Here is a 22,850-nt window from a genome sequence, read left to right as displayed (position 1 = left end):
TCCAGCTTTAGTTGGTATTGTCCTGTAATAGCAACAGATTCTTTTTTTTTCATTTCTTTTACACAGAAAATTCACTTTTAGAGTCTTAGAGCAACAGTATCTAATTTTTGTTCCATTGTAATGATGGAGCCAATCTTCATCAATTAACAGAAAACACCTACTATGAAAACTTGTTATGCAAATGTAGTAAAATCTGTAGTATCTGGACCTGGAAAACAGGAAGCTCTGCATGGGAAACAGACCAATGTCAGTCATACACCAAATCATGAACTAGATAGAGACATTGGAGCATACGATATTATTATCTTATAATCTGCATCTGAATAAGCTAGCCCTTCACTGTTCCAGCCCGCTAATTCCTTGTTCTTCTCTGTGGGTTCTTACTCCTTGCTTACACCACTTCTTACTCTACATGTGCTAACTACCCTTTTCTTAGCCTTTGTATAATTAATACATCTGCATTTAAATCAGAGCAACTGCTGCAGTCCACATTTCATTTAAAGTTGCTGTGCCTGTTTTGGATGAGGAGAAAGGCTTTCCTGGCTAAATTCTGTGTATATTCCCTATTGCTCTTGGGCTGACATTCAGTGATGCAATAAATGCTGCTCTAAGGCTGACAAATACAAGAGAGCCAGTTCTGTGACTGCATCTCACATACCATTGACTGTGTTAAAATTCATCTTTCAGTTTTGTGGAAAAAATGTTGATTGGCTAATTTCCTAACAGCAGGCTTATGCTTAATACCAAATCAGATATCATCTGTCTGCACCATCCTAACTTTATGCTGGTTCAACAGTTGTCTGTTCTCCCACAATGTCATGTAATTGGCACTGTACCATAAACTTGCTATCATGCACGCCAGCAATATGTCAGAAATGTGATTATAATGCAGAGTGATACAACTGTACATATATTTAGGATCAGCAAATTGTGGAACTGCTGCGTGACCTTTTCTTGTGTGAGATATATTTTCACATTCTATGTACTTTACTCTGATGTTTTTAGATAATAGTAGCAATAACACCATGACTAGCACTGTGTTGTGTGTCACTGAAACAGAAAAATGCTCTGTTGTTAGATCATTTATTGAAAACAATGGAGATGAGATCAAGTACAACTTACTCTCTTACAGTAGAAATGAGACATACTGCATATTCTGACATACTGTGTATTCATGTTTTGTTTTGATTTTTCTTCCTAATGTTCAGTTGCTCTGGTATCTTCTTAAAGCAGATCCTGAAGGTATGTATCAGCACATGGACCTGTAAAGCAGCATTTTGATTGGTTTTAGTCATCAATCAGATTACCATTTTTACTGTCTTGATGCACTTGTATTTTTACTAAGACTGAGGTACAGAATTTACTCAAAGCAGAATAGATGAATTATTTCTGCAGCAGTAATGCCTGTGAAAGCAAGAGCAATCCAATCTTTTTAATGGTTCCATTTATTAAGCACACCTCTTTCCAGTCTCCTTCCCATGAAATATGCAGAGGGAAACAACTGTGTAAAGGAACAGAAGGCAAAGCTCAAGGACATACATAGTATATGTTACAGATATGAAGATTTCTATCATTTCAGGAGGTGCTATATGAAATGTTGGTACCATGTGTAGGTGAACATACTGCCTCATCTGTCTTTATTGCTCTTCTTAAGTGCACAGTTGTTGATCAATAAAGCTAATTTTGACTAATTTAAAGCATCATCCTTATCTTCTGGTCAGTTCTAAGGCAGTACACCTTGGCATAAGTGTGTTGCTCTTGAATATTCACTGGTGGAAATGAAGGGTTTGATACCTCCAATGGTTATGATTTGATTGATTCTTCTTCAACATCCGTCTTTTCTACAAAGATGTTTCTGGCCTTTACTGTTTATAGAGCAAACTGCCTGAGTAAGGTTAACATATCCTTGGGGTGAAATCTAAATACAGGGCTGGATGGAAAAGACTAGGAAAGCCTGTCATCAAGATGGAGCCCAAATATGAATTGTTGATTTGTGCTTTTCTCAGCATATTCTTGGTATAGGAAACAGACATATGCATTTATGTATTTATTCCAAGGATATCCACTATCATATAATTGGACAATGTCTTGAAAAATAGTGATGATATGTTGGACAATGGAAAGTATCCCAAATGAATTGCAACTAACAACAGTGAGACCCAACAGAATGAAGAAGCATGTGGCTGAATCCTGAGAATGGTTTGCTATAAGGAAATGCTGTTACAAAGTAAATATGCAGAGTAAGCCCCTTTGTAATTAGTTTGAAGAATCCTGTTCCAGAGACGTTTCTGCATGGGCAAGAACAAAACCAATGAACTAGCTGATTATGACTAGGACCTCTTTGCTATGGAAAAAAGGCCTAACTGTAACTCTTGGAAGGCAATAAGAGCATTTATACTTAAATGTGTTTCACACTTTTACTGAAAAGTCATTTAAATGCTTTACCTTTGCAATAGGTACTTTAGACAAAGTACAGCTGAGATGTAAACACTTTAGACAAAACACTGCTGAGATGTAAAGATGACTTAAGAGATGTGTTGCAACTATTTGACTGCAGCACCAAAGTTTTTTGGTGTCCTGCTGGAAGAGCAGGCCGTGAAAGTGAGGTCCTTGGGAAAAGCTTTCAAGAAACTTTCTGCTGACAACTTAACAACCTTAAATCCGTGCAACATGAGTATCAGGAAGAGCAGGTTTTGGTTCTTAGATAGGAAAGGGAGAGAATATCCTTGTAACATACACAGAAAGTAGAAAAGAAGACAACAAAAGAGAACTGCAGCATTAGGTTTTACTATAGGAAAAGCACTTATAGCTAGTCTCCCTATAACATCTCTCCCAAAATCTGTGCAGATCAACTGTACTGGCAAATGTTTATAGTAAAGCAAGGATCTATACATTTACTACAATTCAATCATAATGACCAGAGGTTGCAGTGCATGCATATACACATAATATATATTATAAATGAAACATCCATTTTCATTTCAACACTAATTCCCAATAAGCTGGTATTCATCAATATACGTTTGCTAGCAGATCAATACCTAATCTGTTTGCCAATTTAATTGTATTAGGAGGGTGCATCAGACCAATAATTTTCTAGTCAGTCTCTTGTGTTAACTGAAAAAAAAGGTAAGAAAGTATTTTGACAACTGCAAATGAATGAAATATTTCAATGCAGCAAAAACACTTTGCATTCTGACTTAAGAAAACAGAGAGTCAAAGGTGTTATTTATATTAGAACATTAGATATTTTAGGAGCAGAAGATGCATCATGTTATATTAATGTAGCTATTTTATTTAAATTTGCATCTACCCAGTATAAAGGAGTGGAGATAATTCAGTGGAGGACCACATGAAAAACATGTTACAGCAGCACAACTGGGAATTTGTGTCATATAAATGAAAGGAAGTCTCTAGTAGAAAAGATGCTGCAGCAGCTCTTGGCTGTCACTGTGTAAGTAGACGGATGAGTGTTTTGTGACTCACAAAGCTGGAAGGTTTATACTGTATTAATGGGGCTGTTTTCATCTGATTGCATGGATCAAATCCAGCATTTGGCCAGGCTGACTAGAGCTGGAAATCTGCCAATTATACTCTATTATGCAGAAGCAAAGTGGAAAAGGCTGTTTTCCAGGTTCTCCGTGCAAATGACATTTTTAAAGGATGGTCTGTAAAATTCTATGAGCGCCTGGGAGGGTACATGGGAACGGATTGCCAAAAGTAGCTGGCCTCATGTGCTCACTCTGAATAATATTTGCCATTGCCAGTGCTGGAAGCAAGCTACCTTGGTGGAGGTGGTTGGTCTGAGCTGGTGGGACATTTCTTGCATTCTCTCCATGGTTCACTGGAAAAGTCAGTCTCATTCAAAGTTACTGTCGTTTTAGATTATTTTTCCTCTTTTGGAGGAATCCAAGGCACTTTGGGTCATCTTTTTCAGAAATTGCTGTTATGGCATGATATTTAAAGCTGATTTCAAAATAGTCTTGCATATTTAACAGGAAAATAACCTGCTCTCTGAAGGTTGGGATTGCAATGATCTTTTTTCAGCATGGATCTTCTGTACATATGAAATTTTGCCCATTATGCATTCTGTTTCACAGAATTACTATATTTATTACCAGAGGAAAATAGATTTTTATTACAGCCAAAGGCTGCTTTGATTAAATATAAAATTATTAGCTATGCTAAGCCCATCCCAAAGCTCCCAATATTTTCAGCTGGATGGTTTTTCTAGAACTTTTAATTAAAATTGTTCTAAAAAGCCACAAGTTAGCTGCTTGTGTACTTAAACTGAAGTTAGCTCTTCAGTTTTTCTGGTTGCTGTATGCCATCTAATTAATCTGTAGTGATTAAATGTACATAAAATCATCTGAAATACAAGGTAATTTGTGCAGATACGGAACAGTGAAGAGCTTTTACTAGTCCTTGAAATAATTGTTTTATCTTTGGAAAGTAATTTCAGAAAGCTGCAGATGATAATTGTTTTGATGAAGCAAATGTGGAAAACAGCATAGCAACCACACGTTAAAAAAAGCACCAGCAGAAACTTACAGAGATGGAGGTGTTTGCTTTTCAGTGTGCAGCTTCTCTTTGTTTCTAGAGGTGCAGGCTCCTTGTTGGCTGTCCTCAAAAGTTTGGGAATCTCTCTGTCTGGCAGTTTGCACCCCACTCCTGTTTTGTTGAACTGACTTTCGTGTGGCTAGGAGGTGGCTTGGGGCTATGTTTTCTTTCATGATTTACGAATAAAGTTAGGGCTGAGTTTTCCAATGGGACTGAGAAAGCAAAGAGCTCCTACAAAAATCCACAGGGTTTGTTTTCCTGTCTGCCATCAGTATTCTTGAAATCACTCTTTCTCATTCCTGCTGAAATGTTCTCAGCAAAAATCTTTGAGAGATTAGTTTGTAGATGGTGTAACATTCCTTGGAGGGGACAGAGTGTCTTTTAAAGTATAAATGCCTGTGATTTTTGGCTTTTCCATGCATTTGCGTCCATGCATGGAGGTCACAGACCCTTTATGTCACAGTAGTGATAAATTAAACAAATGAAGACTGGGTTTGGGTCAGGGGTGCTTTGTCGCTAGCTGGAGCACCTGTAATTCCAGAGACAGGAATGGCAGCCCCACAAGTTGTGGTGGTGAACCAGGAGGGAATTAGAGCACACATGTCCAACTGCACTTTTCTCAGAGAGGTGTCTCATTTCATGTCCCTCACCAGCCATTTGTCCTTCTCCTCTGGGTGCAGCAGAGCTACCCAGAGCACATTATCTTATGGCCCTGTGGTTAGAGCAAAGTCCCACAAAGGCTTGAGCCCTCCAGGGTCTGGAGGGCCTTGGAGTCAGGTCGTCTGTTTCCTGCTGGCCATTCCAGCTGTGAGGATGTCATTGTGTCAGACTGTGAGCCTCGTGTGGGTGTGTTCACTTTTCAGAAGATATGTGAGCCACAGTTAACAGTCTTCTGCTTTGTTGTTTGTGGGGTTTTTTAATTCTCATTTGTTGTTTTTTGTCTTTTTTTCTGTGTGATTTCCCATGAATGAGATGGGACAAAGTTGCAAGTGATTTTTTAGTATTAAAAATATCTATTACCAAAAAGGTCAGAGAGGCACTGCAGGGGAGGTAGGCAAAGTCATCATGGAAGGAAATTTTATTTTTTAACTGAAGCTGGAGAAAATAGTGTAAAGATAATCTCCAATGTCCTCTGACTGAAGCTGAGTTTACGATTCTGGGATATAAGCTTCTTTTCGGTCTTATTCCTTCTTTTTCCTTCTCCTCCTGAGAACAGCAAAATTCCTCTCTATGGCTTCAAGAACTTGCTGCAGGGTTAGGAATATAAGATCCAACTTAAAGAAGAGCTGTACATCATAATAAAATGATACATACTGTCTCCAGAAGTAGTGCCTCAGCTCTCATTAGGCTTCATATCTTTTTGTTCTTTTTACCAATTGTTAGTTCTTTTCACAAAAATGAAGAGCGCCTTGGTTTGGACTAATGTTAATATTCAGAAGGCTCATCCCAAATATGCCACAGGAGAAGCAGCAAGTTGCTTTTCAAGTTCCTAGCTGGATGCTGGATCATCCCTGTCATATCTGCACAGTTAGTTTGTTATAGCACAGTCTGTGTCCTAACCTCATGATTTTAATGTATATGAGCCTCTAGCTTTTAATGGTACATTAGCTTAATTTGTACTTGACAAAAACAATGTTCCAGTTTTGCACATTTTGGTCTATAAATATCATTCTACATCAGGAAACAATACTCTGGTCTCCTATCAAATATGCCTCTAACTTTTTTTCACAAAACTGGGGGGGTTTTAATTAATTTTGCATTCACAAGCCTTTCCAGGGGGCTAATCAGTGTATACAACTACATATATTCTAGCTTTTTCTAGTTATCCTGAGGACTTCTCCACTCTATTATTTTGACACAGAAGGGAATTTCTGAATGTGTTAAACATCCTGTGAATGGTGATTTAAAAGCCTCTCTCATGCCATGTGACAAAGAACAGACTGCAGGTGCAAACGGGCATATGCTACATGTCACAAGTTAAAAGCAAACCAGTATAGCAGTGTCCTAACCCAGCCGTACAGTTTTGTGGTTAACTGTGCCTGTATCCACTGTGTTACTGAAGCTGAGAGTCAGAAACCTGAGGTCAGATCTGGTTTTGGTGCCAGCCTGCTGCCGAAGGAATGTGCCAGAGGCAGAGCTGGATGGAGCCATGTAAAATGCTCACATTGGGAGTTGTTCTTTGCAGTCATCGTATTTTCCAGGAGCCGTACCTGCCAGCCATTTACATCTGTATCTGCCAACTAATGTGCAGACTGTAAATGGAGTCCTTCAGCTGTCAAATAGATTGGAAATGCAGATATGCTGGCACAAGAACTGTCCTATTTTTCATAACACTGTGCTATCATTCCCCTCATGGTAACTCATCCAATACCAGTCTTAAACGTTGGTGACTTTTGGAGATACATGAATGAAGGTCACATATCAGTCATGGCTTTTGCCTGGTTTTGCTTTGTGCTATCGCTGCAGCTTTTATCAAACTTCAACATCTGTCCTTATTACAATTTTTGCTTTGTGAATGTGCTCTTTTTTGAGGTTCTGAAGTACTTTGCAAACATTAACTCAGCCACAGCATTTCTGAGGTGTGGTGCAACAAGCACGCATCATGTTTGGGGAAGGTTGTCTGCAAATATGGAAAAAGAATTTTTCTATATATAAAATAAAATTAAATAAAATAGATTAAAATATATTTTATATATTATATAATTAATTTGTTTTATATAATATCATTTATATTTTAATTATATATTATATCTTTTCCATATACAAAATAAAAATTATTAAAAATATTTTTTTTTAAAAATCAACAGTCTATTATTGAAATCAGAGTAGAAGTTGACTATCTTCAGCATAACAGCAGGCAGGGAAAAAATTAAAATACAGTGAAGTATTAAAATACAGTTAAGTAAGGTTAAGTTACTGTGAAAAGATGACAGGGCTATGCCAGTTATAAAGGCAGAACTCAGACATTTCCAGTTCTGCCCCATCCAATTCACAGCTCTGCTTCCACCTTTTTTTTAACTTAACTTTAAAATGAAAAAGCATTTATTGTCTGAGTGCAAGACCTGGCACACTATGTATCTCCACCATAGCTGTTCCAAGCTTCAGTATAAATACCTTACACCTTTACAGTCTCTTTCAAACCCAGCTCATTATGATCTTTTGTGTAAGTCTTTCTAAATTCACAGAAAATTGACAAGACAGGCTCTAAGGGACTTAGAGCTAACTATGTTGGTGAAGCTGCTTTAGGAAGTTCTAGTGCAGAGAAGCCTAATATATTATGGGAGAAAAATAAGTGATTGCCCATACACAGCAACAGCTATAATAAATGAAATACCTCACTTCTTTTATTTTATTTTTTCACAAAATACCCAAAGGCAATAATCCACTTTCTGGATTAACAGCCTGTAAAATATTGCTCTAAAAAATAAAGCCATCTTTGAGCTAACTTACACCAACGCAGAAGGCATCAAGAGGCAGCAGAGTCTCCGCTGTGTTGTACTTGTGTAACTTGAAACCATGCTGAGTGAAAGCTTTTTTTCTGCTTTTGTAAGACATGGGAAGAATAATTTCTGTCCAAGACTATAAATCAGACCTCATCCTGGGAAATAGGTTTACAACACCCTTGAATATTACTATCTATTAATAGAGATGTTCTCCTTGGATTAACAAATCCCATAATAATAAATCTTTATAATTTTTCAGTATTTTGAAATGTTCTCTTCCTGTCTTTCACTGATTTTAATACCTAATTTTTTTCCTTTTAGAGACCTCCAAAACCTAAGTTATGTCATTTGGTACATTGAAAGAATATTCACACAAATGTGAGGTGTTTAGTACTAAAGATCCATTCCTGTCCTCTTCAACCTGAAGATCTGGCTGGCTTTACTGTACATTGCCTGTGCCTTGTGTCCAGGAAAGTAGTCATTTTATCACAGTCTGACCATTTTGAAGATTTTCTACCTTTTAGGGAGTTACAATATGTGTCAAGCAGAAGGGTTAAAACCTCTCAGAAAGATTTGCACAGGTACATGTTTTGAGTGGATGGGAGAAGCACCTGAAGAGTGAAGAGGTAGGAGAGAGGATTTGAGAGGAACATGGGTAACATGGAGGGAGAAGGCAATTGTCTGTAGGGTAAATAACCCTAACATTTTAATAAAGATTATTTACAAAGCAGGATCTCTCAGAGATTCAATTTTCAGGATAACCCCTAGAAGTAGTTATACTGTCAAAACTATGAGGCAAGGGACTCTCAAGTGTTGAGAGAAGCAGTAGCCAGGATGAATAGGGAGGTTTGTTAATCTAGTTTAGCATGGAGGAGTTCGTGAAATAAAATTAAATTGTGTACCTATGCTTAGGATCATTATGGGATTTCCCAGCCTTCGGGTTCAGAATACACAGTGTGAAGGTGTTAAAGTACAATTCAAAGAAAAGGATGATTACACTTAGGGAAAGCAAAGGGTAAGTGCAGCATAATGAATCAGAGACTAAGCAGGGGTGGATGGTTGCAAAGCCAGGCTAACCTGATAGTCTTTTTGATTAGCAAATGCCTTGTCTTCACAAAGAGTATGTGGTAGGTCCTCTTTATCTGGACTTCAGATAAACAAAAATATCTGATCTGGTACTATAAAGGAAAATACTAGCTAAATTGGAACAGAAGCATCTTAGAGAAGTGGTATTAAGGAGGACTTGGAGTTGGCTCTGGAGGTATATCTATCTGTGTGTAGTGTTAAAAGGGAAAGTGAAAGGCTGGGGAGAGGTTACTGCTAGAACTCCAGAAGAGTTTGTCTTTGCAGTGATCTTATTTAATACTTTTATTAGTGACATTTGCAGAAATATCAGGAAACTTCACCTGCCAATTCTTAATGACATGCTTAATGTCTTTTAAAATACCGATGGCTTCAGCAGGACTGGGAGGTTTACCTGGGAACCCCAGGGGGAAAAAGAGGGGAAGAGGGGAGAAGGCTAAATGGTGAGGCAAGAAGGTGGAGAAAAAAGAGACATACCATAATGAGTCATGTTTTATGAAAGTACAGTAATCAGAGTGCAATAATGAGAAGAAAGCAGAGGCTGACACTAGACCTGTTATTTTTCCCATTTGCTCCACTACTGGGAGATTCCACACACAGCTGTTGTACCCATTTGACGGGGATGGAGTAAGCATTTCAGAAGAGCAGCCTCCACCTAACCCCATACTTAACTCCTTAAACCCAGCCCTATTTGATAGGTGGTTAGATTATATTTTATTACTTTAAATTAAAGCTTCAGAAAGCAGTGTGTAATATCTTGCACTCCAAAATATCCAGTAACCTGATGGGAAGACGGCCTTGCAGAGTGAAAGGTGTGATTTCATACAGTTGTGCTCAGTTCAGCTTTTCCAATTTTTAGGCAAATAACTTATTTGTTAGGCTACTGTGTCAATATGCAGGTGCTACTGCTCCAAATCCATACTGTCCTCATTTTTTAAGGGAGAGGGAAAGTCTTGTGTTCCATTAGTTGACTTAACTTTTCAAGAAGTCTGGCTGACTGTCCTGGGCCTGGAACAGAAGCATAGACCTAATGGGGAGACATGCCTGCGTAACTGCAAGGCTTTGATGACAGCTCTAAAAGTGCCTTTTGGCTTTGCTTCCAGCCTGTTGTGCACAGTGGCTCTTTGCTGGCCCATGGACCATGTGCATCTCCTGCTGGCAGGCCTTGCGGGACCCTGTGCCTCCTCCTACCCACATAATTCAGGGTGAAATGAGAATACAGATACCTTGTGGTACCTGTGCACCTTGGCTGCTGATCACACATGAGGATGTCAGATGGGATGGCATTGCCCTCTCTGAGATCACAGTGTCACAATCTGCTCCAGGTAATCCCTGTCTCGCTCAGTAGAGCTGTGTGACGTACAGGATGTGATGGCTGGCCTGCAGCTTGTTTCCACTGACTGCAATGGGCATTTGGGAGAAGCCAGAGATTAAGATTGCATGGCTGGGTACCTGACCTTGCAGGATTCTGGATTTTTCTAAGGCTAGGGTTTAGAGGGGTAGGACAGGAAAGAAGTGCATGTTCTAAATATCTGTGAGCACTGGCTACCTTAACGGTGTTTTAGTGAGATTTGCGCACTGACAACTGAGAGTGTGATGATATTTCCAGTTGGTATTAATGAAGGCACTCAAGGCCAGTATGAAAATTCTTTCCCACAACAATTTCTGAGAATTTCCATTCAGAGCGGATTTGTCTCAAATGTATGTAAATACTGAATTTTCACAGAATTTTCACAAATTAGAAAGCTGCAGTCCCTTTTCTCAGATGTTTTCTTTGTTGTCTAACAATATCAATAATTAACTGCAAAGTAGCCACAGTGAGAAACAGAAACATGAATATTAACTTGGCAGGTTTATTTTTAAACTGTCTGCCTGAAAAACAACTTTACCATTCCAGTGTTTCCCATCTCTTATACGAATAGTAATCAAAGAATTTTCTTTATCCTGGCAGACCTGAAACAGTGAGCAAAACAGTTTATGCTTGGAACAAAGAAAAGCAATACAAGGGTTGGAGACCTGCAGTCAGGTGGTTCACTCTCAGATGTGGAGGCTGGCCAAATTTCCCTGGTGGCCTGGCCTTTCTGCCATGGTTCCACATCAGCAACCGAGCCCAACAAGTGTCAGGATAAATTCAAATAGCAGAATTGATTGCTGGGAATGATTTATGCCTGTCTGCCTCTCCTTGGGTGGGGAAGATTTGTTTAAATTTTGCCCTGCCATTTTAAGCTGGCTTCAGACATTTCTCAGTTTATTGGAAGTCTCTGCTTTTCAGATGCAGTTCTTTTCACCAATAATTTTATGCTGTGACATTTACTTTACTAGCTTGTAAAGCCACCTTACCATGAAAGTTTAAAGGAACACGGCTTTCTTAAAGTATATATCTCTCAGCAGTAACAAGAAAGCTACTCTCAAATCCTACATGATGTGGGTTTTGAAATAGGAGCCCACTTGACTTTAAATTCAAGGGGAAAAATACGCTTTCCTTCAACAGAGCCATTCTAAAACATAACCTTTTCAACAAGTAAGCCAAGAAGAAGCATTTGAATCCAGGTACATCTGAGCTGTTAGAACACACAGGACTTAGTTGAAATTTGCACTTCACTACAATTTATCGGTCCGGTTGCAAGCTTATGCTGCTGCTCCCTGCCCACCTTCTATTTAAAAACAAACAAAATCTTTGCAAGCTGTGATGTTGCAACATCATATTTTGGTTTCTGTGAAAATAGACTAGAATAGAATACAGTATTTACAGTTGGAAGGGAACTGCTATGATCATCTAGTCCAACTGCCTGACCACTTCAGAGCTGACCAAAAATTTAAGCATGTTGTTAAGGGCATTGCTCAAATGCCTCCTAAATGGTGACAGGAGCGGGGCATGGGCCACCTCTTTAGAAAGCCTGTTCCAGTGTCTGACCACCATCTCAGTAAAGAAACCTCCCCTGCTGCAGCTTTGCACAATTGCCCTGTGCCCTGTGACTGCACACATGGGAGATCAACACTGCCCTCTCTCCTTCCCCTTCTCAGGAAGCTGTAGAGAGCAATAAGGTTGGCCCTCATCCTTCTTTTCTCCAAACTAGACAAACACAGAGTACTAGACTGCTTCTCACAGGACATTTCTCCCGGCACTTTCACCAGCATTGTTGCCATTCTGCAACACATACAAGTACCTTCACATCCTTTTCAAACACCAGGGCCCTGAACTGCACACATATACCCCAGGTAAGGCTGCACCAGCTCTGTATACAGCAGGATAATCACCTTCCTTGAGAGGCTGGTGATGCTGTGTTTGATGCACCCCAGGATGGGGTTTGCCCTCTTGGCACAGTGCTGACTCACAGTGAGCCTGCTGTCAGCCAACATGCTCAAATCCCCTTCTGCTGCACTGCTTGTCAGCCACTCCTCTATGGTCTATCCTTGTGCACAGCATAGATATTTTATATTTTACCACAGTTTCTTGCCTCCTGCTGATGAAAGTTGCTGAAGTTAGTGTGAATAAACACTTCAGTGCAGGGGTCATGGTAAGATGACAAATAAGACATCTTAAAATCTGTGAGGTTTAGTTAAGAAGTTCAGCTGAGAAGCATTTCAGTGTTGTTGATTTTGGTGAAATGTCTTCATTTGTTCAGGAACTTTGTTTTCACAAACACTGTGCTATTTTTATAACTTATGAAAAGCTTTTCTAGATAGTCTACTCTTAATCATTTCACTATAAGTACATAAAGAATTTACATCTCCCTTTATAAAATAATCCTGTGTATATAATCTGTATATTGCCATCAGGAATTCATGTGTACCTAACACTTATTTTCTGATATATAATGTAAAAAATAAGGGGCCTTATTTCTTCTTTCACTGGCATCAATCTTTTTATGTTATGAAATGTCATATAAACTGAGAAAGAAAGCCTCATTTTTCGAAGGACTTTCTTCCTGAGACAAAACAAAAACAACATTGCCCTTGTCTTGATATCCCCCAGTGTGCCATGGTTAAAGTATTTTCATTGTCTAGGCCATAAAGTTTATTTTAAAGCACGTCTATTTTAATTCATGTCCCCTTGTAATTCATTGTCTAAATTCTCAGCACAGATGTATAATCATTATTTTTATTACAGCAATATCTAGCAGGCCCTACTTACTTTGGGGCTCCATGATGCTTGATACTATGCAACCAAAAAGACAGTCCTTGCCTAGGCATTTTTTTTCCAAATACATAATAGGTGTAAAGTATGGATTGCAATATTCTTTTCAGTGTTTTAATTAAGTTGTTCATGCTACTTTTAAGATAATCAAAAGCCTGTCTGATAATTTCTTCTCAGAGTAAAATTCTGTTTTTCTGAGCAGAAAGAATTACTCTGTTCCTGATAACTAAAGGTCTTTTCTGCTCTGTGTGCTAAACTGCACCATCTGATGTTGGTGCATGGCATTTGAAAGCTGCAAGAACTGCCCACATGTATCCAAAGGCCAGATTTTTTCCTGAAGAGTTAACACAAGAGATTCTTCAAAATCTGTTTGTATTTCAGTGCTACTTGTGGTATTGCAAGTCAATGGTGCAACGTATTCTGTGACCAGTCAACAGCACAGCCTTGGCTACCAGCAGTGTGTAAGCTCACTGATGTATTTTTCAGCCATTTGAGCCTTAACAGCCTTGACATGCCTTGGAGAGCTGGAACAGCAGCTCTGATAGCCTTGCAATACACCTGGAATTGCCTGGGAAAAGGAAACTGATGAGCATTGCATGAACTTCCTCAGAAATTGCCCTTTGCTGATTTTTTGAGAGTCCGTTGGAGAAATGAGTCAGCTGCTTCATTCTCTCCTAAAGCCTGTATGGAGGGACTTCCTGTGTAGACCTCATTCAGAGAGAGATTCCCTTTGCAGGTGTTAAATGCTAAAGCCATACAGGAGTGGTTGCTGCTGCTTCTAACATTGCAGAGACCAAATCCAAGAAGATAAAGGGAGTCAAAGCAGCAAGTGAAAGATATGGGAAGGAAGCCAAAGAGGCAACTGGAATAAAACACAGGAAGGAAGTAGTGAAGGAAGGCAGAGGTAGGGGGAGAGGAAGGAAGAATAGAGTTGGAAACACAGGGGCAGAAATAGCAGCTGTAATTGATTTTTAGCCAGAAAGGAGATGCAGCTCTTAGTACAGAAGATGTATACACAGTCACTGTGCTGTATAAATAAGAGAATTAAGCGGGTACTAATATTCACATCCTTTACCATTTTTTCTGCTAAGAAGGAATGTGGCAAATAAACTTTAGAAAGAAGCGACTTAAAATATTTCTGTGTCAGCGCAGCAAGCATCACTCAGGAGAAAACTGAAGTAATCCTACATGAATAAGTAGTCTTTAAAAGAGGATCAAAGTGGGAGAGAGAGAAACAAAAGAGATGAAACAGTCACAATTATGTTTCATCAAATTTCTTTTCTATGCCTCTACATGTAGTTTCTTTTGTGTTCATTGTGTGTAACTACAAGTTTACAGCTGCTCTCTTGATGTTCAATAAAAATTGTTGCTAAGCTTTCCTAAAAGCTACAGGGAACTTTCTGGTACAAAAGCATCTGATGAACTTTTGAATGGCAGGTAAGGCCCCATTACTTGCATTGTTTTATCAAATGAGTGGTTCCTCTGAATTCATTTTCTTCTTCTTTGAAAAAGAGATCAAGGAAGTTGCCATGTTCCAGAGGCAGGATGAAGTTAATGTATCTATTATATTGTCAGCCTGTATGACTGAGAAAATCTAAATACATGTGAGCTTGTCAAAAGTATTTTTAAAATATTTAGTCCTGTAAAACACTGGAATTAATTTTTGAAAGTATTATTATGCCAAAAAAATTTGCCAATATGCTTATTCTGGAGTAAAGCCATGAAAATCAACAGAGAACAACAGTGTCAAACTAGTTTCAAGGCAGCATGAGAGAAGAATGGAAAAGTAATGAAAGAGACCCTCCAAGTTTTGCTTCCAAAGAGGAGGACCCTTTTCTATTCCTTCAAGATTAAATTAAAACAGATGCACAGTAAGAAGTACATATTAAAGCAGAGCCAGTCTGTTGTACATTCATTAAAAAAACAAGTGCAGGTGTATTTAGGGATCCCTCTAACCTTAGCACTTTGTGTGTGTGGCACCCCAGCAGGACACTGGGTTGTGCTAGATGTGTGGCAGAACCCAGGAACTGACCAGGGCATCAGCCAGAGTCGAGATGTGGCTCAGTGCGCTGATGTTGGATTTAATGTCTCTATAGCTCTGCAGTGTGAAATGCTGGCACATGGAGCACCCTCCTGGCCAGGGCCAAACTCAGCTTACCAGACAGGCTGGAGGCAATGTGCTGTCGGCTGCTCTTCTCTGCGGCGTCATAGGAACCAGCCCAGTGTACTGGTGCTTGCTGGTGGACATGCTGGCAGAAAGAAGCTCCCTTGCTGGGGTGAGGAGCATTGTGGCACAGGGGATGCAGGCTCCTGGTGCCAGCAGTGCTGTCAGAAGCAGGATGGTGAGACCCAGCCAGCTGTCTGCACTTCCACAGCCATCTGTCCTGCTCCTGCACAGCTGGAGCGGCCAGGAGTTAGTACTCCACGCTGGGAGAGATATAGGTCTTGCTGTGCTACCTTAAATTGAATTTAAAAATAAAAAAATAAAGTCTGCCTTGTGCTTAACTGCATGCCTTAAATGGGGAATTTTAATAATGAGCCAACAGCAGCAGTTTGGAGTATCTTACTGAGGAAAAGGTCACTGTGCCCATAAGTTATCCCAGCATTTGATCAGTGAACTCTTTTCCAAAGACTTTAAGTCTCATTATTCACTGCTTATAAAGTCACTTGAGATATAATAAGTCTTTTTATAGTAATGAAAGAACTCCCACAATTAGCCAGAAGGCAGCCATCTATCTTTTTAAACTACTCAGTTCAGAGGAGACCAGGAATGTCTGTATGTGGATGAATTGTTATGACAGTGATAAGTGTAACATTCATGTGGCGATGCCAGCCGTGACCGAGTTCATGGAAGAGTGGGGTTTTTTTAGAAGTGAAACTTTTCTGTTAGTGAAACATAGAGTATGACTCCCTGAAAAGGAAAAAAGTGACTATACATTATTTAGAGTCCTAAAATCTGCCATTCAGCCTCTTCCATTATTCTTTGGGAGATGCAGATGATTAAAGAATGTAATTAATTTGATCTCCTAAAACTTTAATGGCAATTACCTTCTGAAGAGCCTCTTCTCTGAGAAAAGTACATACCCTGTAAAAGAAATTGGAGAGTGAGCTTATGGTAGAGCAGAGACACCATGAAGTTCACAGGAGACTACAGCATTCAGTGCAAAGGCTTAGAGATAAAAGGTGGTTGTTCTGAGCACACACTGGCCTTTGACGGTATTTTTCCCCACCATCAAAGGATTACTGTATGTGGTAGATCTCATGAGAGATTTATTTAATGTCCTATCCCCAAAAAGTTTGCAATGATTAATGTAATAAATGATGTTCTAATTATATCAAGAAGTAACACAACGTATTTTATGCATGCCACAGCTAGTTTAGTCTTTATTGCCCTCAGGCAGAATCTTAATATCATCAGAAAAACTGTTTGTCAATATTAAAAGCAATTTGCATAGTAAATACACCCCAGCCTTGCAACATTACCATCTGGGTTAGCTGAGCATTCGTGTTGGTACCAGGAGGTGCTGGTGAAGGCAGGCCTCATGCGTGTTCAGCTCTCCAGCTGTCACCCTGGGAGGATGACAAGTGCCAGCGTTCCCAGCCTGTGGGGAGGGGACTGGTTCAGTGAGAGGGCAGTGGGAGGTCTTTGTAGAGAAGAGTTCAGGAAAGGAAAGATGGAAGGTTCTGGAATCAGCATGAGAGTCCTAGGGAGTAAAGAAGGGCCTGCACTGAAAGACAAGGGCAGAGTGAGAAGAGCCGACAGCTTAAGAAAGAGAACAGAGGTGGCAAAGCAAGGGAAGGAGGAATGAGGCTGGGAATACAAGCTGGAAGAGGATGCAAGAAAGATGTTGATTGCAAATAGTCACAGGTCTACAGGACAGACTGAGGGAGTTGGAAAAAGACAACTATGTCTACCAGCAGTTGTCTCCAGGCAGCTCACTCTGAAACCAATGCAGTAATTCTTGCATTTAATTTGGTGATTTCATTTCACTCAGAAGACAAATGCAGATAACACAAACCAAGAGAATTGCAGATAATAGTATATTCTCTCTTTCAAAACTTAGGTGAGTATTTTCTGAGCTGTTGCTGTACTTTCTGAGCTGAACTTTCTGAGCTGTTCTGATGTTGGACATCAGAACTAAAAAACTTGAAAAGATCTTTGTGAGATGTGCATTGCTCGAAAACACAGTGATGAGCTGGAAGAAATATTCTCCAGTTACACCGACTGCAAAGCCTCATGTTATGAAGTGCAGAAATGAAGCTTGCATTTTGGTTACAAATCAAAACTGCTAACTCAGTAATGATTTAAAATTTGTTGGAACAGTGATAGTTATCCTGGAGATGTGAATTGTAGCAACCAAGTGGTTTTTTTAAGAGATGTCCCAAGGTGAGGGTCCAGATCTACAAAGAGTCTTTAGGTATGGAAATGTCCTGTACAGTGTTGATTGAAATGCTCACAGGCATTTCTAGTGAATGTACACTGTACTTCACACAGCCAGCTGGAAGCAGGCTATAGGCATGCATCTAAAACACAATCCATTTCCTTTATTCAATATCATAAATGCAATTAGGTAGTCAATACATTTGGGATTTAAAACCCTAAACCTCCTCCTGAAGGTGGGAGGGATCTTCAGTGATTGCTTTGCTTAAAACAGACTTAAGTGTTTTTCCAAAACATGGAACATGATTCTGCACACAGAATTTTGGGAGATGCTTCTACCAGTGGTTTTGTTTTATTTAGAGATTACTGGGTAGAGAAGGCAAAATCATGGAGAAGAAAGATATTGAGTTTCTATTTGTTGGAGAACCAAAGCTGTACAAGCACATCCGTATTAGTTCTCTTGCTCACTAGTTTGCTGTAACTGCAGATGTGATGAGAACTATTTGTCCATTCCCTGTACATCTACCTGGGACATTTTTTCCATTCCAGTTTAAAAACCTTTTGAATTTGCTAGGATAGCTTGTTAGGCAATACTTCCAGGCAGTGCCCAGGTCTGTGCCAGGGTCTTTTGGGAATGTGTCATGTCCTTCATAGAGAGAAGCTGTAGTTTTCAGACCTGCCACAGATACAGTTTTCTCAGTGAACGACTCCAACAAAATGAAGCATCATCTTGAGGTCACTTGAAAGGAGGGTGCTTTTCTTCTGACAACTGCTGTTTAAATGATCAAAATTCCCAAGAAGTCACTGGGTTGCCTCCCTCTGAGAGGAAATTTTGTAGTGGAAATAGGTATATTTTTATACTTTTCCAGTTTCTGTAGCATTTATTTTGTCTTGCTTAGATAAAGTCTTGCCCATAGGCTTTTCAGCCACAGTAGATTTCTGCTAAATACTGGGAAATAGAAGTGGTGTGGTGGTTATACACGGAGATACACAGAAGGCTGCAGTACTGGGCGTTGCCTCGGCCTACCCAGTATTGTTGAACCAACTACACAAACCAGCTATCGAACAGCACAAACCTCAACTCTACAGGTAATAGAGATGCAATTCTTGTTGTGAGCCTGTGGTTTAGCTTGAGGGAAGCACCCAGAGCCTGCATGTTCAGCAGCTTGTATAGCTTTTAGGAGGGATGACAAGATTTCACAGTCAGGCCAGTAAAGGATCAAATTGGAGCAAGAGTCACTTAACTCATCTGGCCAGGGAAGAGGAAGTGTCATTAACCAGCATAATAAAAGCTGTCCCTTTACTGAATTTGTGTGAACCCTGACTGAGATAGTAGTGTCGGATAATGGCTGAATTTGCTAGCTTTCAGATTAACTTGCTGAGGAAATGCAGCTTAGTACTAAACTGTAACCTAAAATGTCTGTGTGTCAAACGCCCCTTCTGTAGATGAACTATCGCATTCGTGTTAGCAAAGACTTACAGTCTCCTCTCTGGCATGTGTGTCTATGGGAGCTCACATGTGCCTCACAGCTGTTGGACCTCAGCAGTGGAAGTTTTCTAAAGTCTCTATATGCCAAAAGCTGTAAGTCTGGTAGGAAGGTGGTATGTTTTTGTTCTTTTTGCTCTGTTGCGTGAAGTTAGGAAGGGCTCAAATTCCTGTCTTAAAGAAGGACTGGTCAAACTTAAGGACAGTGTTTGATCTTTGTGCCACTCTGCTGTCCAAGGATGCACCCAGGGAATGGTAGCCTGGGTGTGTTTAGGGTGAGAGATTGAAGGTGAAGAGACTGCTGTGATGAGAGCAGATTTAGCACCTGTCAGGTCAGGGGCATCTTCTGCATGGGTGTTGAAATCTCCTAGGACAGTGAGCCTTGTGTGAACTCCATCATCATGTCAGACAGCATCTCTGTCATTTTGCTAGGAAAGCTGTGTGTCTAGACATCTCTGCTCTTGCAGAACACTTCAGTTATTCTTCCCATTGCCTTTACTGAATAAATTAAGCATCTCAAAGGATTTTACTTCAGCAGAGCTGGTCTTAAATTTAAACTTGCAGATGCCAGATATTTGCTGAGGGTAGGAGGTTATCTCATGAGCTGCTAATGCAACACCTTTTGTGATGATTGCATTCACATGACTATACATAGTTCTCCCCTTTTTCTTTTTTTTTTTTTTGCACTATTTTCCTTTTTTCCTTTTTCTCTTAATATGGGAAAAGTAAAGACTATAGGAAACATATCAACATTTCTGGCTCTTTTGTTTCAAAAATTATGGCCAGCATTAAATGATCAAAAACAGAAAAGTGTTAGAAGACAGACAAGGCAGTTTAAATTTTCAGTCACAGGCACTTAAATCCTGGAAGCAGTCTTCATCAAAGGTCTGATTTTTCTTCACCTTTTTTTTTAGAACTCAGAACATGAGGATAACCTAACAACCATTTGTCTACATTTTTCATAGTCACTGTTTTGTTATTTAGTCCTGTCCTTACTTCTCTGCTGTCCAGCTCTGTGTGAGTGGGAATAAGCCTGTGTGCACTGGTGCTGGCATCAGAAGTGGCAGTTGGCCAATATCAGTTGATGTTTGCATGAAAGACAAAGCCCATTTCCTTGTTTATCTTCTGATGCTGATGAAGTTTTGCATGTGTCTGGGTTTAGAGCAAGAATCCAAAGGGGATGGCAGGGATCCAGGCAGTGGCCACTAGTCACTCTGGGGGAGATGTTGACAAGTGGCCCAGACTTTGCACTGTGTCCAATAGCCTGGACTAGGGAGAGAGCGTTCATTGAACAAAAGCTTAATCAAAGAGGGCAGGAGGATGGTTTACATAAGAAAAGATATATTCTTTACTTAGCATTCACAACTTGCTTGTGGATTAATTAGCCCATCTGCTACAACAAATGTATTCCCTTGTCTTTGTGTTGACTGTTAGAAGTGACTGATTTCTCTATCCGATTAAAATAGTACCCTGGATTCCACTGAAAGTAACCTTACCAGGAAAGGAATTTATTTAATCATCCACTAAGAACCTGTAAATGGCTTGCTATAAATAAGTGCTCAGCTGTCTTTGACTCCCAGGGTAACTATATATGAGTGTTAAGTTGGGGGATAATGCAGGGGGAAGAAAATCCTTAAAGAACCTGCGCGGAGTTTCCAACCCCATCTGTAGTACTGGCTCTAAGTTTTTTTTAAAAATCTCTCTTCTCAGCCCCAAGTGGGCAGGACAGCTGCCAGCATAGAGTAATTCAGCTATAGATTTTCTTCTGAGAAAGGAGGCATTTGTAAATTAGGTGACCTTTATGCAGATAGACAAAGTGTGTTGATGAACTTCAAGTGACAATTTAAACAAGTATTGGGTCCAATGTGCTTGTATTTCATAAGAAACCAAATAAAGGAGAGAATGTGTTTAAAGTCATCAAATTAAATAAGCATTTAAATGAAAATAGAGGTCAGCTGTAGGTTCCCAGGATAAATGAAAGTGTGTATCTTTTGTGATTTTTCACATTCATGTGATTTTAAAATATTATTATCCTTTAGAAATAAAATTTGCATGTAAATGGCATTATTGTGAATTTATGTCTATTTCTTCAGAGTAAGTTATAAGCATTCACTGATGTGAATAGACAGAGCTTCTGGTTTTCAAAAAAAATGGGGTTTGTATGCTACCCAAACATCTTTTAGATTTGCTGATGTGGATCTGTAATAAAATGGTTATCTTGTGCCAAAATCCATGTGGTTCAGCTGGGATACAGAAGGATTGTGTGTTTTATACTTGAACAGAGGAAAAAATTGATACATTGCTATGAGGTATTTATTCCCAAGCATTTACTTTTAGGAGAAACACCATATAGTTGTCTGAAGCTTAAGAAGTATTGAAAGGGACTGGGGAGTCATGAAAGTAATTTTTCTGTTCGTAGGGCCTTAGAAATGAGAGTGCCTCAGACAGCCTTTAGGACACTCTTGTAACAAAAATCACAGAAACTGAGAAATTGTGTCCTTGATAGGATCTGAGTTTGAAACAAGACTGAAGCAGAGACTGGAATTGAAGAGTGGCTAGAAGACCTAGGCTTGAAGCTTTATCTCTAATTGCCTCCATTAGATGGGGCTGAATCTGAGCACCCTGGCAGTGTGATTTGTGTTATCAAGAGAGGGTTTGCAGAAGCTCTCTCCTTGGGGAAATTTCTTTGGTTTTCTTATAATTTGTTCTTTGACTGCTCTGGCTCTTTGTCTTAGATACCACGGATATTTTTTCCATGTAAATTAGATTATAATTAGGTTATAATTTTATGGATGATAATTTAAATGATAAGATTATAACATTAAATCTTAATATTTTTGGCTTCGGTTATCAGACAGACCATAGATATGCATTGAACTTAGCTGACCAAGATAGCTGCCTTTTGAATTACCTGGTCACAGTCTAGGCTGCAGTGGTGTGGTACTATTGGGTGTCCCAGGCATTCAGCACAAGGAGTTTGAGCTTTTATATGTATAGAAATGTGTTCAAAATTTGTACGCTTCTCATCCAGCATCCAGCATCAGGGCTAGCTAGAAAGACCAGCTGATGCTTGCATTGGTGGCTGCATTACAGTGTGGTTATTTTGCATGTCCTCGTGAGTGACGTGGGCATGAAAGTGCTGATTCTTTGGAAGTTAAGTCAGAGGAAAAAGATGATGCTACTTTGTACTTGAGCACATACTCTGGAAATGTATTGAGTTGATATATACATTAAATTAATGGTCAGCAGTATCCTAGCCATGCACATAAATATGACAGGACTATGGCTGCACAAGTAGCTTCAAAATATTACTGAAGGCTACGGAGTTACTGAGGCTCTTTTGAGTTTGCTGACATTGTTTTTGTTTGCCTTCTTCCTTTTTGACTAGAAATTTCCAAGAATTTCTTGAACGAAGGAGTGATGTGGCAAAGAAATTTTCATTTCAACCAGTATTTGCAAACACTGGGGTAAAGTCAGTTATGAGGTCTGTCCCATTTCTGGGAAGGGTTTAGACTTAGTTCATTAAGGCTTATGAAGTTTTATGTCTCATTGTCTATACAACAAAGAAAATTTGAGCATGACCTTGCAGCAGAAGCCTATTTCTGATTTGCCACCAGTGTAGAAGTTTTCCCAGGAATATAAATTTTAATCAGGTTTGGTACCTTCAGATAGTCATATTTCTTACTAGAAAACCCTATCTTTCTACCCCAGCACAGGATCATCTCATTTTCACAGCAGCTCACAACAGTTAGGTCCTGG

At 39.5% G+C, this 22,850-nt stretch overlaps 1 protein-coding gene across 2 annotated transcripts in view; it reads left to right on the top strand.

Annotated features, from left to right (window-relative positions):
- The window catches only part of PDZRN4 (PDZ domain containing ring finger 4), a gene marked incomplete at both ends in the record, with an annotated part of 233,416 nt that overhangs the window by 166,649 nt on the left and 43,917 nt on the right, over positions 1-22,850 (top strand). The gene's annotated exons all lie outside the window — the stretch shown is intronic.

The sequence above is a fragment of the Coloeus monedula genome (assembly GCF_965178545.1).
Source record: "Coloeus monedula genome assembly, chromosome: 4".
In the NCBI taxonomy this organism is placed as follows: Eukaryota; Metazoa; Chordata; class Aves; order Passeriformes; family Corvidae; genus Coloeus; species Coloeus monedula.
The sequence above is the reverse complement of the archived record's forward strand: the minus strand, read 5'-3'. Positions and strand labels throughout refer to the sequence as shown.